The 16,957-nt window shown below is 34.6% G+C and overlaps 1 long non-coding RNA gene across 1 annotated transcript in view; it reads left to right on the plus strand.

The window, feature by feature from the left end:
- LOC148118177 (uncharacterized) overlaps nt 1–16,957 on the plus strand; it is a 40,495-nt gene that overhangs the window by 16,226 nt on the left and 7,312 nt on the right. Inside the window, exon 5 of the long non-coding RNA XR_015736275.1 lies at nt 2,863–2,960. This is a non-coding gene — a long non-coding RNA (uncharacterized LOC148118177). The remainder of the gene's footprint in view (nt 1–2,862; nt 2,961–16,957) is intronic.

The raw sequence follows: 16,957 nt of genomic DNA on the forward strand, positions 1-16,957 counted from the left end.
CTTTATTTGCCTCCAGTTAACAACCGACCAACCTGGCTCATTATGACTGGTTGCCACAGCAACAATGCAGGTGTTTTTTCCTAGATTTCAGCTGTATATATGAAAGCCTCCATTTATATCTTTGGTTTGTAATTGTGACTTTGAAATGTCAAGTCCATCTGGCTTTGATTCTCTGTGATCTGTTTTTGTCTGTTTTTATGTGTGTTTGTTTATGCTGTTGAATTATACTTAATTATGTTACATATAATAGATGTAATATGTATTATATCTTAATATAAGTTATTAATACAATGATTCATGTAGTTAAATTCCAATACATAATATATTTAAGTCATTAGAGTGTTGTATAAGGAGATGGATGGACTGTAGGAAGAAATGTTGATTTCAAGTTCCCTTGAAAATAGACCCGACTGTAATAACGTATTCCACTGTGTCTTAATGATAAAAAAATGAATTCAAGTTAATTCAATTTTGGGAAAAAATTTAAATATATTTATATTCTTAACATTTATGTTTGACTCATTACAGTCATTATAGATATATTCACCCTCACCTTTGCAAGAGGCAACTTTCATAATGTTTCTTATCATATATAATTAATATATATAGTGTGTATGAAATATTCTCTTAATAAACTTATATGTATTTGTTTTAAAATCCAATAGATTTCAAATATTAGAATTTCTCCCAAGATTTCATAATCATTATTAAATCTAAAGAAATTTTTCTGTCTTTAACATATATAAAATATATTTAAGGAGGTTGTAGGAACATTAACTAGAAACCATGTATTGGTACATGATTTCCCTACCTGGCATGCTATGCTGATAATAATTCTAAATTTCTTACTCAATTAGCTCAGTACTACAAATGGGAAAAGATGGGTAAGGTAAAAAGGGAATGCTGAAAGAAAGGACAAGGGAGAAATGGAAAGAACTGGAAGGAATAGAATTGTAAAGATAGGTGATGGAAACAGAGAGCAAAGAAAAAGTTCTGTTCATTGACAGAAATATTATGTGAAGAGCTAAACTTTAGAATTGGAGGAATTCACAAGGACGGCCACAACTAAGACTCTATGTAATAGTGGAAAGGGTACTTGAACAGCCCTTGCCTTGTTTTCAGACTGATGACTATCTTAAATGTCATCATAGAACCTAAATCCTGTAAATTATGGAAGCAGATGTAGAGATCCACAGTTGATAATATTGCTGAGTTCCTAACGTCCAGTGGAAGAATGGGAGTAGTAATAATACATGCAAGAGATCAAGGTCATAATGGGAAAACGCACTGAAACAGCTTACCTGAACTAATGGTAGCCTAGAAACTCTGGCCTGACAATGAGGAAACTAGCATACTAACAAACTAGGCACTCTGAATGTGAGGGAGATTTGTAGGATTGGGGCAGAATTTTGGTCCAGGGGCAGCAGGACCAGGATTGATTCATCCTGCATGTTCTAATTTTAGGGAACCCATTCTCTGGAAGGCTATCTAGCAAAGTCTAGATATAGTGAGACCAAAAAAAAATTATAAAATACAAATGAAACTATGTTATGTTGAAATGAAATAAAATAAATTAATAATGAAATTGCCCGTGTTAGTGGTGTGTCTTTTTAAGGTATCAGGTAAATCATATATAAACAAGCAAAAAATTACATTTACATATAACTTAGTGTCATTTAAATGTGATTTGACTTTTGAATAATTGCAAGTCATGGACAGTAATTATGAGTACTGGAATAGTTCTTATTCCTAGGTTTTCTTTATCTCCTTGTCAACAATTAAAGTCACAGTGGTTTCACTTTTTGAAATTGTATTATTTGCTTTATATGCTTACTTGATGTTACAGAGTGGGAGGAGCAGCCTGACTGAAAAAATGGGTCTGTTCATTAATTCCATATTTTAAGGCAGGTGTAGATCACAGCCCAGTCTGTGGTAAGATATTAAGCATCAGCTGGGCAAGTTTAAATTCCAAGTTCATGTGGTTGTTCTTCAGTTTGTAGACATGATCACTGATGATGAAATCACTACTGAGTAAGTGAGAATTGTAAGAAATAAGCATAAATATCTTATACTAAAATTACATATAAAATAATACATACCAACACTATTATAAATAAATGTAATCATAAAATTTCTCAACCAGAAAGCAAAAATCAAAATTTATTTCTACATCAGCATATAAATAAAATGTAATCAGTAGGGTGTGGGTACGTACTAATCAAGAACAGGGTACAGAATATTCCTTTATATTGTGTGAAATACATGTCATTTTGATTGATTTAAGAAATATTGTGACTGCATATTTTTAAGTAGGATAAGTTTCAGCTGAAAAACAGACAAAAAGTAGTTAAGAAAAATGGAGAATTATCAGTATCATGAAAAGCTGTGGAAAGTGGAGGTAATCCACATGGCAGAGCACATATAAGAAATATAATTAATTTAAATATTTACATGTAAGTTAGTAATAACCTGAGCTATTTCCTTTGTGTTAAGAATAAATAATAATTATCTCTGTGGTTACTCAGGAACTGTGTAGTGGGAAACAAAACTCTGCCTACTAAAGATATTCTGATATGGGGAACTAAATTGTATAAGACAAATTAAAATATATATCTAAAAGTTTCTAAGCAATCAAAAAATTGAATCAAATGTGGATTCTGAATAGTGTCTTTGTTCAGCTAGTATCAATGCTAGTGTGAAACAGTGGAATGGCCCTTTAAGAAATGTTTTATGAGCTGGGCACTGGTGCCTACCAAGAGCATAACTCCCTTAAGTTGTCCTCCATCCAAATACTTTATAAGGTTTATTAACAATGGATTGTATGCTACTCAGTGTAAGAATGGACCCAATAATGTCCCATAGGTGCAGTGATAATCATGGCTCCCTGAGACCTCAACCATGAAGCTAGTCTCTGAGGAGCCCAAAAGTGAGGAGCCAGCTACAAATGCCATGCAACAACTGTGAGTAGTGTTAAATTACAAAAAAAAATTACAATCAATATTGTAGTTTAACATTTGTCTCATCTAATAAAAACAATGCAGTTGTTTAGTAAAGAAAGTTCAGACAGAAAATGCTCCAGATGAACTGCTCTTTGTTTATAAATATTCATGAGCCAGTTTCTCAGCTGGTCTATTTTTAAATGTTAGATGAATTATTTATTATTTATTCTAAATAAAGTTCTTCCACAGATTTTTCTTCCACATGTGTTCCTCCCCACAGTACATGCACACAAATTCCTCCCATTTCAAATACTACCACGTCATGATGAGTTATACATCCAAAGTTATTGATTTATCTCTAAATATTAGATACTGTTCCAGAAATGAGTCCTGGTCCCCTCCCAACCTCTTAAATTGACCAAGCTACACATCTATCTCCCACAAACAGTTAGTCTAGATCAGTGGAATACAGGCTTCATAGCAGTTGGTATAGAGTTCATGATTTCTCATGAGCTTGCTTCTGTCTCTATAATAATCTCAAGATCTTCAACATCCCTTGATCATATAATTCCTGCTCAGTTGGCATCTTGGCATCTCTTTGGACCATTGAAAATTGCTTCTCCAATATTAATATACAAAAATTTTGGGAAAAAATCCATCACATCCCAATTTTAAAACTACTGCCCAATTTCAAAAATCACTATTATATCCGAAGATTGTATACTTTTAGTTCTTTAATGACAACTCAGTTCATTTAAGCAAGTTGTCGGTCATTCAGTATTAATCCACCTACTGGAACATTAGTAGCCAATTTTGGTAAACATCCTTGAAAAAACATCTAATGTTCATTTCAGTGATTTCACACTGATATGGTTCAGACAACATTAGTTCTGCCATTAGGCATGCTGGGATTTCTGAATTTTTGATATACCACAAGAATTAAACATTTTGTTCTATTTCTTGGAATTCATGAGTTCACATGGACTTATATGAATCCTTTTCAACATGTCTAAAGGTCAGAGAATTCTGACCTACTCTTGCTGCTTCAAGTGTATAAGCTAGGATGCTTAGACCTAAAGTGTTGTTTGAGAACATTGTCTCTAGAAAAAAGAGTATATTTACCTAGTGAGTGGTTACTATCTGTTTAGAGATGTGTAGATTAATTCCTTTTATGGTCTTTGTACCATGGAAAGGAAATCTTGACTCATACCCAAATTTATATTGAGGTATATAAGAACTATAAATGATAAACTTGAGGCAGATAAAAGTATTCACAGGATGCCCTACAAAAACTACAATATTTCTTTTGTACATTTCTACCTTAATCTTAATCCCAACTGGGAATAGTATAGTCAAAACCATGACTGAAGGCTCCTCAAAACTGAATCTTGAGTATGGCAGTATAGCATTTTGAATACTGCAAGTTGAGAATAGCACAGCTGTTTACTAAAGAATAAGTGCATGGAAAAATATTAAGAGTGATCATGGGTTGAATAACATGGGAATATAGATGCAAATCAATTTGTAATGGAGCAGAAAATTAGTAATTTTTTGCTATACAATTGCTTGGAGATATTTTAACTTTTTATTGTTTATTACTTTTTATTACTTTATAAATAATACCTTTCAAATTTTCTGCTTTGTCCCTTTGTCCCACTACCCTCCCATTTCCCCTCCCCATCCAGTCCTAACAGAGGGCAGTGTATACTGTTCTGTGTTAAGCCCAAAGCCCTCCCCCGACTCCATCCAAGCTTAGGAAGGTAAGCATCCAAATATACTAGGATCCCCAAAAGTCAATGCATGCATTAGAGACAAATCATAGGCCCGTTATCATTAGCTTCTAATTCTGCTCCTATTGTTTGGACTGTGGGTCCTTTAGTTTCCACTCTGTAGATGGAGGGAGTAGGCCTGCTTTTCATCCCAGCTGCCCTGCAAGCTTACACCTGAAATAATCACACAGAAACTATATCATTTAAACACTACCTGGCCCATTATTTCTAATCTCTTATTGGCTAATTCTCACATATTAGTTTATCTCATCTCCATAAACATGTGTCACCACTTGACAGTGCCTTACCAGCATGAGTCTAACCAGTATCCCTCTTGGGCAGGAGAACCATGGCATCTTGGACAGGAGAACCATTGTGTCTGCCTGTCTGTCCTTCTAAGAAACCCAATTAAAAAATATGGTACTGAACTGAACAGAGAATCCTCAACAGAAGAAGTTCAAATGGCCAAAAGGTAATTAAGGTCATATATAACTTCCTTATCTATCAGGGAAATACAAATCAAAACAACTTTGAGATACCATCTTATACCTGTCAGAATGGCTAAAATCAAAAACATCAATGATAACCTATGCTGGAGAGGATGTGGAATAAGAACACTCATCCATTGCTGGTGGGAATGCAAACTTGTACAACCACTTGGGAAATAAGTGTGGCCGTTTCTCAAAAAAGTAGGAGTCAACCTACCTCAAGATCCATCAATACCACTCTTGGGAATATACCCAAGAGATTCCCAAACATACTATGAAAGTATTTGTTCACCTATGTTCATAGCAGCATTATTTGTAATAGCCAGAACCTGGAAACAACCAATATGCCCCTCAGTGGAAGAATAGATAAAGAGAGTGTGGCATATCTACATATTAGAGTACTACTCAGTGGTAAAAATAAATAAATAAATAAATGACATCTTGAATTTGAAATGCAAATGGATGGAAATAAAAAACACTCTCCTGAGTGAAATAACCCAGAACCCAAAAAAAAATATGGTATTTACTCACACATTAGTGGATTCCAGCCTTAAACAAAGGGCGATGAGTCTACAGTTTGCCATGCTAGAGAAGCTTAGTAATAAGGTGAATCCAAAGAAAAATATATATAGATTCACCTAGAAATTGGAAGCAGACAAGATCTGTAGGCAAAAGTTGGGAGTATGGGAGTGGCTGTGTGGCAAGTGAAAGTAGAGACAGGGAGAGAGAAAGGAGAAGGGGAGGGTTGGGGAGATTTGGGGGAGTGGGATGGTCGATATGGAGGAGGAATAGATTTGGGAGCAGAAAAGCAGATATCTTAATTAAGAAAGCCATTTCGAGGTTGGCAAAAAGCTTGCCCAAGAGGGGTTCCAAGATGTTCATGGGGATGTCCCGAGATAGGACTCTGGGCAGTGGAGGTCGGGGTGCCTGAATTGGCCTTGTCCAATAGTCAGACTGATGACTATCTTAAATATTACAATAGAACCTTTGTCTGGCTACAGATGGAGATAGAGACAGAGAGCCACATCAGAGCACTGGACTGATATCCCAAGGTTCACTTGGAGATATTTTAAAATCTAGAGGAGCTCATGTGTAACATTTTCAAGAACAGAAATTTTTGAATTTGTAGAGCAACTATGCCTTGATTTCCCAAGGATGGTGATATCTTTGAAGCAGAAAAATTGAGGTGAAAAATCCAAGACCATTATAACCTGGAATCAGCACATAGCATTCTATTAATTTGTGAGGGCTTATAAGAGAGATTTTGGATTTGCACAGTAATAGGTAAAAATAATTCTCCTTGCAATGGTCCAAAGTGAGACAGGACACTCCTATCCACAGCAGAAGCTGTTACATGAGAAAACATCCATAGTACTGCTTGATTATGACCATCCTGTGCCTAGAGAGCTATAGGAAAAAGTCACTAAATAAAAGAATAAGGAGCTCTCAAGTCCTTTGCTTCTGGTGAGGAATATTGAGAAGTAAAACCTGGTAAAAAAAATTGAGCAGGGGCTTAAAACCTTAAGAGAATTGGCAATATCACCATCACAGAAGTAGGAAACTCTTTAAATCTCAGAAAAGAATTGCTCTTCCTACACAAGGAATGGTTTAGATCAAGCAATAGTGCAGTGACCTCCTGTAGTAGTGTAACAACTCAGAATTTGTTGTATATCTCTCAAGCAAGATAGTTTCAAAGAAGGTACCAGCTGAAAAGAGAAAACACAAATATTATTAGTGATAGAGCAAAGATATGTGCAGAACAAATAATTACTTAGGTGCCCCAAGCCCATTTGAACAAATGAAAGAATTAAAAGCTACCTGGACATAGCTTGCCTTCAAATGGAGACTATCTGTGGTGGAAAACCAAACATGAAGAATAAATGTTGGGCCATACATGAGAGAAAAAGGACCCAACAAATTTTTCCAGAGATCAAGTTTTATTCATCTCAATTAAATATTTATAGTAAGTGGAATTTTATTCTTTGAAATTTTGTTGCTGTGTTTACTTCATATCACCAAATGGGAGGGTCAGCATGACTAAGATAAAAGATTTTAGTGGACATTTTAAGAGAAAGCAATTGATACAAAAGTTGGGGAATATTAAATGCATATTTCATATGTTGCTATATTCTGAGTTCAAACAACACAATTCATAACAATTTATGAATATAGTTAAAACATTGGTCCTTCAATGAAACTTAACACAGCATCTAACTGCAAAGCCATTTGAAAATCATTCGTTCACAGGTTCTTAGTCAAAGGCAACTTCCCTTCTTATATTCATTACCAAATAAAGTAGAATCATATTTATAATCTCTTGAGAGTACATAGCATATTTTAAAGTTGATATATTCTAAGTTTTATCCTATACATTAAGGCAGCTCTAGATCAATTCTAAACCTGTGGCATAAGATTTTGCATGCACTTCTTTATAAATGAAATAATTAGGAATAATTACAGATATTTTAAACTAAACATACACAGAAAATATTATCCAAGTATGTTTATAAACATATGTTCATCATGAAACTTGTTAAATAGATGCAAGAAAGGAAATGTAAGTTTTTGAAGGCTTATAAATAAAATACAATAAAAATGGTGTGTGAATGAAAAATTCAAGACCGTGGTGAACAATATCCTTTTAGAAACTGTGAATATGTATTTCATAGACTGAAATAATAAATAAATGTCATGGCTCATACCTAGGCATGAAAAATTAGCTGAGAGAAACAGACTAAGAGGCTTCTAGGGAAATAGGGAAGGAGTCTCAGTATTGTGAGGAGCTACAGAACGAAGGACATGACCTTGTTATACTGAGAAATTTAATAATTCACATGGCATCGCATAGATAAGAAAAGAAGGGTATACAATCTAGGGTGGAACCAGTAACAAGCCTAATCAGTTGAAAGAGCATTTATAATGAATAACAGTCTCTCTGCGGTTATTTGGGAACCATCTGTTGGGATAAAATATTCTACCTACAAATAGCACTCCCACTAAGGGCCAGACATTCAACATAATTCATAAAAAAGTATTTGAAAAGAGACAAACCACCCAGTACTGGAGCCAAAAGCAGTTTCTTGATAACAACTTTCCTTGGCTGAACTCAATCCTAAGGGCAAACAAAGAACGGCTCTAGGCTGAGTGCTGCTAACATATGTATGGCTCTTTTACGAGGTCCATGACATAAAGTTAAATGGGGTTAATGGAAAATGGGAAACAGTCTACTAGTAGTCAGCATGGACACAACTTCCCTGACCTACAGAGGTAATAAGGACTCCCTGATATCTCAGGAATAAATCTGGACTTTCATAGAACCATGAGAGGAAAATATGGCCACTAATGCCTTGTGTCTACACATGTGTTAATCTGTGTAGTTTTAAACTGCAACTAACAGAACAGTTTAAGATTTGTCTTCCCTGTCCAGAGAACAATCTGGGGATCTCTCCTTGGACCTGGGATCCCCTTTCTCATCAAGTCCCTTGTAGACTCTAAAATGACTCCCTTAGTTGAGATACATACTTCCCTGCTCCCATATCCATCCTTCCTCCCTCCCCCCGTAACCATACTGATGAATATTTTGCATATGACCATAGAACCTTCACCTGGCGATGGATGAATATAGAGACAGAGACCCACAATGGAACACTGGACTTAACTCCCTAGGTCCAAAAGAGAAGCAGAAGGAAAGAGAAGGTGAGCAAAAAAGGCAAGATCAGAGGGAACCTTCACCCATTCATGGATGGAGATTGAGACAGAGACCCACATTGGAGCACTGACTGAGCCCTCAAGGTATAAATGAGGAGCAGAAGGAGGGAGAACATGAACAAGAAAGGCAGGACCGTGAGGAGTGCGTTCACCCACTGATACAAGGCGACTGATCTAATGAGAGTTCACCAAGGTCAGCTGGACTGGGACTGAAGGAGGGCTTGATCCAACCACATTCTCTGGAGGAGGCTGGATTCTCTGAATGTGGCTGGCCCGAAGTCTTTCTAAAAAGCCATTGACAATGACTCTGGGACTTGTTTCCTCTGCATAATCTGGATTTTTGGGATCCAGTCTGATTGGATACTCACCTTCCTGGTCCTGGAGGGAGCAGGGAGGAACTTGAACTACCCACAGGGCAGGAAACCCTGACTGCTCTTAGGGATGGAGAGGGAAGAAGAGAGGGAGTGGGGGGAGTGGGAGGGTGTTGGGAGGAGGCGCGAAAATGGAAACTTTTATATTTTAATAAACTTTAAAAAAAAAAAAGATTTGTCTCCCATGATCAAAGAACCAGTAAGTTCAATAAAGAAAGATCTAGACAGCAAAAAAAGAGAAACTCTAGATAGGATACAGAATGATTAAAAATATACAGATACCAGTGTCTTTACCATTCTTTTATAACCCACACAAACATCAAACAAGTACCTGAATAAATATACTGAAGAATACCAGGTATATAAAGCCTCAGAATTAAAAAAAATTGTTATATCATTGTTCCTCTTAGAAATGTGGTACTTATAGCAGTTTGGTATACTATTAATATCTTAGAGTCATCTCTTAAGTAATTAATATTGTTATTATCCTACATTTCATTCTAATTATCCTACATTTTTAAGGTCAAAACTTCAGCTAACAAGAATATAAAATATCAACTCAATAATTTGTCTTTTACTATTATCTTCAAAAGTCATAAGTTATCAATATTAGTCTTACCTAGGGTATGAATGATTTGATACTAAAATACATCTTCAAATTTTTAACTCTAACTTTTTTCAGTCATGCAGATATATGTCTTGGATAGGAAGATAATCTGTGCTCAATATAACAAGCTAAGCTATTCAATGTGGCCAGGGAGATAATGAGCCAAGAAGCAGATTCTTCATCTACAAATTCTATGAAAGTGTATGTTTTTCTCACTCTTTACTAAATATTTACTGCTATACCCACAGGCAACATTAGCTCTTCCTCTCAGTAAATAATCCCCATATTACAGCAATATTGCAAAATTATCCATCTGTTCAGATATTAAAAACTTACAATGTTTCCTCCATTGCTACCTTCTCAAACCACACAAATCACCACTTTTCTTACAATCAGAAAATATTGGAAGTAAAGGTCAGACACAATTTCATGTCATAACAAACAGAATATCTGTGTGACTACAGTGTCTTCTAATAAGGACAAAAGATTAGAAATCTTGAATGCCACAAGAAGTTAAAAAAAATCTCAAGAGGTTAGCACAATGACATCACAAATTGTAATTTCAGCACAGATGTAGAACTTCCCCCATTTCCTTCACTTAGGAGAACAGCCAAGGGCAAATACAAGAATCAAAATAGAAATAATCTGATTCTAAGGTACAATAACAATGATAGTCTTTCAAGTACAGAAGGATAATGCTAAAAATGGATACATATAATTGAAACAATGTGTATAGAATGTATGTTAATTATATATAAATTTCTATTTGCAAAATAAAATAATTCTAATAAGCAGTTGTATTTATACCGACATTTTGTAGTTCATATATTTTATTGAAGGAGGAAACTGAAAGAAGTATGCAATAATATACATTACTCGCAAATGAAATTCTGACATGAGAAGTGTACACAAGCATAAATATGTTTGTACATATATGTATGCTTAAGCAAACTCACATACAAACATTCATAAACCTACATAAATAATTGAAAGCACTGAGATGCATCATATTAATTTTGGATAGTAGTATGAAAACTGAATCATTCATATCAATTAGGGAAAGCAAACTATATAACACCAGTAAGGTGCTATATATTTTGCCCTTGACCAACCACATGCATATCATGCCAAATTGAAGCTTCAGAGACCATTTCAAAAATATGCTTGCAACTCACAATGTGAAGGAAATAACCTCATTTTTAAGTTCTCACATACTTATGTCATTATAAAATATAAATGTATCTCCTGCTATTTAGAACCTTCAATGAGTTGAATACATAAGCCATGAATTAAAGGTATACTGTACATTAAAGAAATAAAATAGCAGAGACAAAATTCCTCAATCATGTGAGCAACATGTATGATAAAAATTATCAAGCCATCTTCAGATATACTTTTTATAGTGGCCAAAAATATCAGGATAGAAATCAAATAATTAAAAGGATTATGATTAAGGTGACAATTGGAAGGAATTCCCCTTACTGCTTAATGACCAGTAACCTGAGACTAAAGTGATTAAACTTACAAAAAAGTAATTTAACTCATTCTGACAGAGTTGTGTAGAAATGAACTGTGTCCTGATGACATATTGATATACCCATATATTGAGTATATGGGTATCACTTGACTTTCATAAGAGATGCCAATAAGTTACTAGTTGGGAATAAACACACTGATGTGCACAAAATTCTATAGAGACTTTCTTATTTCACTACTTTGTTCTGATGTTACTTGTCTTCAACAAAACCCCAGAAGAAAGCAACATTCTTTTGTATTAAAATGATGGCATAATATTCCAACTGATTCGTAGTCGCTTGATGATTCCAAAGTACCAATGTTTTTAAGTCTCAGCTTTATTATCAGACATAGGAATTTAGAGTCTACTAGACACACGATAAGATCTGCACTGGTTCATAGCATACAAAATAACATACCCCAAATCAATGAAATCTGGTCTTTAATCATTTTCAAGGATAGAATAAAGTAGAACTCTGACATAAAAAAATAATTGATTTCCAAGAAAACTCATGCCCTGCCTAATATCATGGGTAGGGTGTACTATATGAACCATAAAGAATCATGTATAGAAGTATGGATAATATGTAGTTACTTTATTGGTTGAAATATTCAGTGACTTTAAGGTTTCATGAATAATACTGCAATGTCTTAGCCATTCCCACAATAGATCTCCTTGGTGAGAAGAAATAGCAGAATTCCACTAGTCACTGTCACTAACTGAAGCCTGAGGGAAATTATCTTCCTTGCATATACAGAGCATTCAAGACTGAGACAGGGATTCCACATGTTTAAAGAGAAGCAGAAGTTTCAGAGGCATTAAATACTTTGCTGCACAGGTGACAGGAGCAATTCCTGAGAGCTGTAATGCTGGGAATATAACAATACCAAACTTTACTAATTTTCATAGGATCAGTCTCATGTATATGTGAAGAATAGTATTCATCTACAAGGTGAGCACATTGCCCCAACTTCAAGTACGCATTGAGTCTATGTCAAGGCATTAAACAGTTTGTAACACAGTGCTTACAAAACTCATTTAAATGCTTAGTCTTTTGAAAGAGCCAAAGGTCACTCTAGAAACACTGCCCAGGATGCCTGCATTTCAAAATGGTGTGGCTTTCTTACTGCTATTTCTGCATCAGGAAAACTGTTCTTAAAGTAGCAGCTGCAAGCCAACTACAAAAGACTGGCTGAAAAGAAGTCATGATTACCTCTGTTCTTTTTGTGTCTAGAATCCCTTTCCATGTTCTTTCAGGTTTTAAGTGGATTCCAGTTGGCCACATGTGCACCAATTTGTTGTAATGAAGACCACTTATTGGTTGCCAGCCTCTCAGACCTGAAATAATCACACAATCTGTATTATTTAAATCACTGCTTAGCCCATTAGCTCTACTTTCTTATTGACTAGTCCTTACATATTAATATACCCAATGTCCATTAATCTGTGCATTGCCATGTGGTAAGTGTTTATCAGGAAATTTTCCATCAAGCTCCTGCTGGGCAACAAGACTTTTCTGTGACTCTGCCTCCTTTCTCCCAGCATTCAATTTAGTTTCCCCTGCCTACGCAAGTTTTGCCCTTCTATAGGTCAAAAGCAGTTTCTTTGTTCAATAAAGGTAATCACAGCGTAGAGAGGGGACACCCACATCACACATCAGGCTAGATTCCTCTGCTTATCAGTATTTTGTTTTATAAAGTTTGATTTTTGTACATCTTAGAAATAATTGTTATCTTAGTACAGAGTTTATCCTTGAGAATGCCAATATCTTTTCAATAAACATATGTATCCAGATGAGCCATGAATGTAATCCTACTTTCTCTAGTTTTAAGATAATTCATGCACACTAGGGGTGACACTAGGCCTCTAAATCTTTAATACCTACCTGTTTTCTACATAAGTCCAAATTATATAATATTTAGTTCTTCTCTCATTGTTATTTTATACAATACAATAAGGAATATGGATATTCCTAGGCTGATCATGTTGAAATCAACAGCATATTGTAAAATGGCAATTTATGTTTGATTACACAAGGTATAAAGTTGTCTTACGTTAGAGTTATGATGGATACCTTTTATGAATTTCTTAATCATCTTTAAAGCTGTTCATAATAGCTTTAAACAAAGTTTGTCTTTCTTTCAATAATTTTCCTGCAATGACTGAGTTTCCATTCAAATCTTGCCACCCTCTCTCTAGTAATTCAATTTTACCACTCCACTTTCTTGTCCATTCTGTTATCTCTTCAACATTGCATGTCTCTATTATAGACAGTTTTACATTATAATTCATTTTATGTGACACTCACTCATTTATTTGACCAAAATAGAGGTTAATAGATAATAATCTATAATAGTCAAGCTTGTTGTCATATTGGTTAGATTTTCTAGATGTACAGAGATGTATTTCAGATGCACAGGTGTTCTTCAAATCTTTTAAAGACTGCAGAAGATGGCATTTTAAAAAGTTTTTAAAAGACAGGATTTTTCATGATAATGGGACACGGCTGCTTCTGGCAGCAATAGTCCATGACAAGAAAAGAATGGGCACCAACAGGCTCCTTACGGAAAGGGTTAACCCATTGGATGAAAAAAATGCTCTTGCCTGAACAGTTTGATTGAACTTGAAGGACCCATTGAAAAATGATGGCTAAATCTGACTTAAGAAGTTGGTACAGTCCTTTGGGGTTCCTGCTTCATAAAAGAGTCTTCAACACATTCTGTAGGACACACAAAAAAGTTACTGACAAGCTGTCAATATAGGCAAACCTGTCTAAAATTTCACATGTGTGAAAAAGTCTGTCAGATAATATGGGAAGTAGGCTAAAGATGGATGGTCCAACCATACCAAAAAACTTTGGGTGATTCTCTGGGAAATGAGATGTCTCTGTCAATTCTAGAGTTTTAAAAGTTGCTTACAATGCATTTCCTGTTTACTAGTTTATATTATATCCTTCTGAAGAATTTGATTCATGTGGGTATCCTCTCATGATGGTTTACATTGGAATGAATTTTTCTTTATTGATATAAATTCAGTTTTATTTTTGCAACATAATATATAGAAGTTTCTATTCTTGTTTGGGTTATTTTTTTCAATTTACTTATTGACAATGTAATAGAAAGTGCTATACCTTGAAAGATACTATTACAAGCTGTTTAGAAAAACTAACAAATATAGGTAGTAGCTAATCACTTCTACAAATCAAAAATTTATTCATGTTAGATGTTTCCTATGTAACTCAGGGATAAATTTTGGCAGATAGGTGATCTTCAAACACATCAGATATCTAAAGAAAATAGATTTTAAGTTATTTTAATAGCTCAAGACATTTTATGACATTGATATACATCTGCACCTGGAAACATCAATGACTACAGAGAAGCTGATAGACATCAAGGAATCTCGATATGGAGTTTGAATTCACTGTGGCAATTTTAGACACCAAGCAAGAAACTGCTTCTGCCACAACTGCAGAGAGTATGCTGTCCTCATTTGTCAGGAAGGAAACAAAAGAAGTGGACTGTTAGAATTTGACAAGATGATATTCGCCTGTTCTTCAATATTCACCTGTACAGAAATGTCTGTGAGATATTTTGCATCTGTAAGCTAAAGGCAGATGCCTCAGTGTTGCAGAGGAACCTTGGCTGAGTGTACCAGCAGTCCTCAGTCTCCTTCTGTTTCATAGTTTTAAAACTGTTCTTTTTGCACTTGCTGTTTACTCAGATATGTATTCTTCTCCTCAGGTCATTGAAACAATTGACGACTACATAGTTATAGTTTTACTGTTTTCATTGTTACCAAAATTAAAAAAAAACTGATAAAAGAGATGTAACATTTAAAAAAATTGAGAGATATGAATTGCTGCCATGTTTAACTGAGAAAATGATGTAAACAGAGAAAAAATATTTTTAGTTTGGTATTACAAGTTATTGTAGACTGTGATTTTGGAACAAATCTTTGTAAGCACCAAAAATGGGTGGCTACTAAAATATATTCCCCAATGTTGTCAAACACAGATGGAATGCGTTTTGTGAATTTAAGTCCTGATTTTGCTAATTCTATGGACTCCTGTACATGTAGGATCAGGCTGCCTTGTCTAGACCAATGTACAGTGAGGCTTTGGTTTTACCGAATTCCAAATGAGACCTAAATTAAAGACAGAACCTGACTGGTAAGAACCAGTACTGATAACTTTTTATAAGCATTCTTGGTCTTAGATAGCAGGGGTGTGTGCATTCAAATTGAACATGAAATAAGAACCAACTAGAAGAGTGATCTCAATTTCAACAGTGGAGCCAATTTCTGTGGTCATCTTGTAGAGCTCAATCTAACTGCTGATTTGCTTCTTCCTCCATAGCAGTAGCAGACAAACTGAGCGTGGACAAGAGAATGAATTTTAATTTACTTCAGAAATGGGTCATCTTAATGGGAGGGGGATTATAAACAATAATCATGATAACAATCTATTATAAAAAATAATCCATGATAAGTATGAGTGACAATTATTTACTGTTAGGGTCTACATATTGGCTATCAATAGAAAAGCCTTCATTTCAATCTTTATATTTCTGATTGTTATTCTGGCCTACTAACTGAAGCTTATTGCTGGCATTTTCTAATAGGCCAATTCAGATTCCACAAATGCAATTAATAATTATATGAATTATAGAATTTGTAGTGCATTTTAAATGTATGAATTTTAAATAGAAATTATGAAATAATAAAGATATTTTCTAAATGGGGATGTTATTTTAAAACCCAGTTCAGAAATGTACAAATTACATATATCTAGAAATGTCATGATAATTTTGCAAAACAAAATATATTTATTATTTCCAAATTTCAAAATTGTATGCATGCTTTTATTAGTGGTTCACATATGTGTACATGTTTTAACATTGATTTCAGAGTAATAATCTCTAATTCTTTTGACATGTTTTAAGATATTTTTATATAAGCATTTTAATTTTGAAAAAAATTCACCACATTGCCTTCACTAGATTTTCTCTGTAATCACCAATATCAGTACTCCATCCTGAGGTTATATATCTGTTCTCTATTTTCACTAACATCTGACTTCAGGGAAAAATGTGTGTGTGTGTGTGTGTGTGTGTGTGTGTGTGTGTGTGTTTTGAATTAGGGCATTATTCTAGCACATTGGCAACATTTCAAAGCTAGCATACATGAGAAAATCTATTTTCCCCCTTTCATCATTTCTATAAAAATTATAAACCATCCTACTCTTGGGAATATACCCAAGAGATGCCCTATCATACTACAAAAGCATTTGTTCAACTATGTTTATAGCAGCACTATTTGCAATAGCCAGAACCTGGAAAAAACTTAGGTGCCCCTCAATAGAAAAATGGTTAAAAAAGGTGTGGAACATAGACACATTAGAGTTTTTATCTGCTATATAAAAAAAAGACATCTTGAGTTTTGCATGCAAATGGATGGAAATAGAAAACGCTTTACTGAGTGAGGTAACCCAGACCTAAAAGGAGAAATATGGTATGTACTTACTCATAAATGTATTCTAGCCATAATTAAATGACATTG

This window comes from Myodes glareolus, chromosome 24 (genome assembly GCF_982192425.1).
Source record: "Myodes glareolus chromosome 24, mMyoGla1.1, whole genome shotgun sequence".
NCBI classification, from domain to species: domain Eukaryota; kingdom Metazoa; phylum Chordata; class Mammalia; order Rodentia; family Cricetidae; genus Myodes; species Myodes glareolus.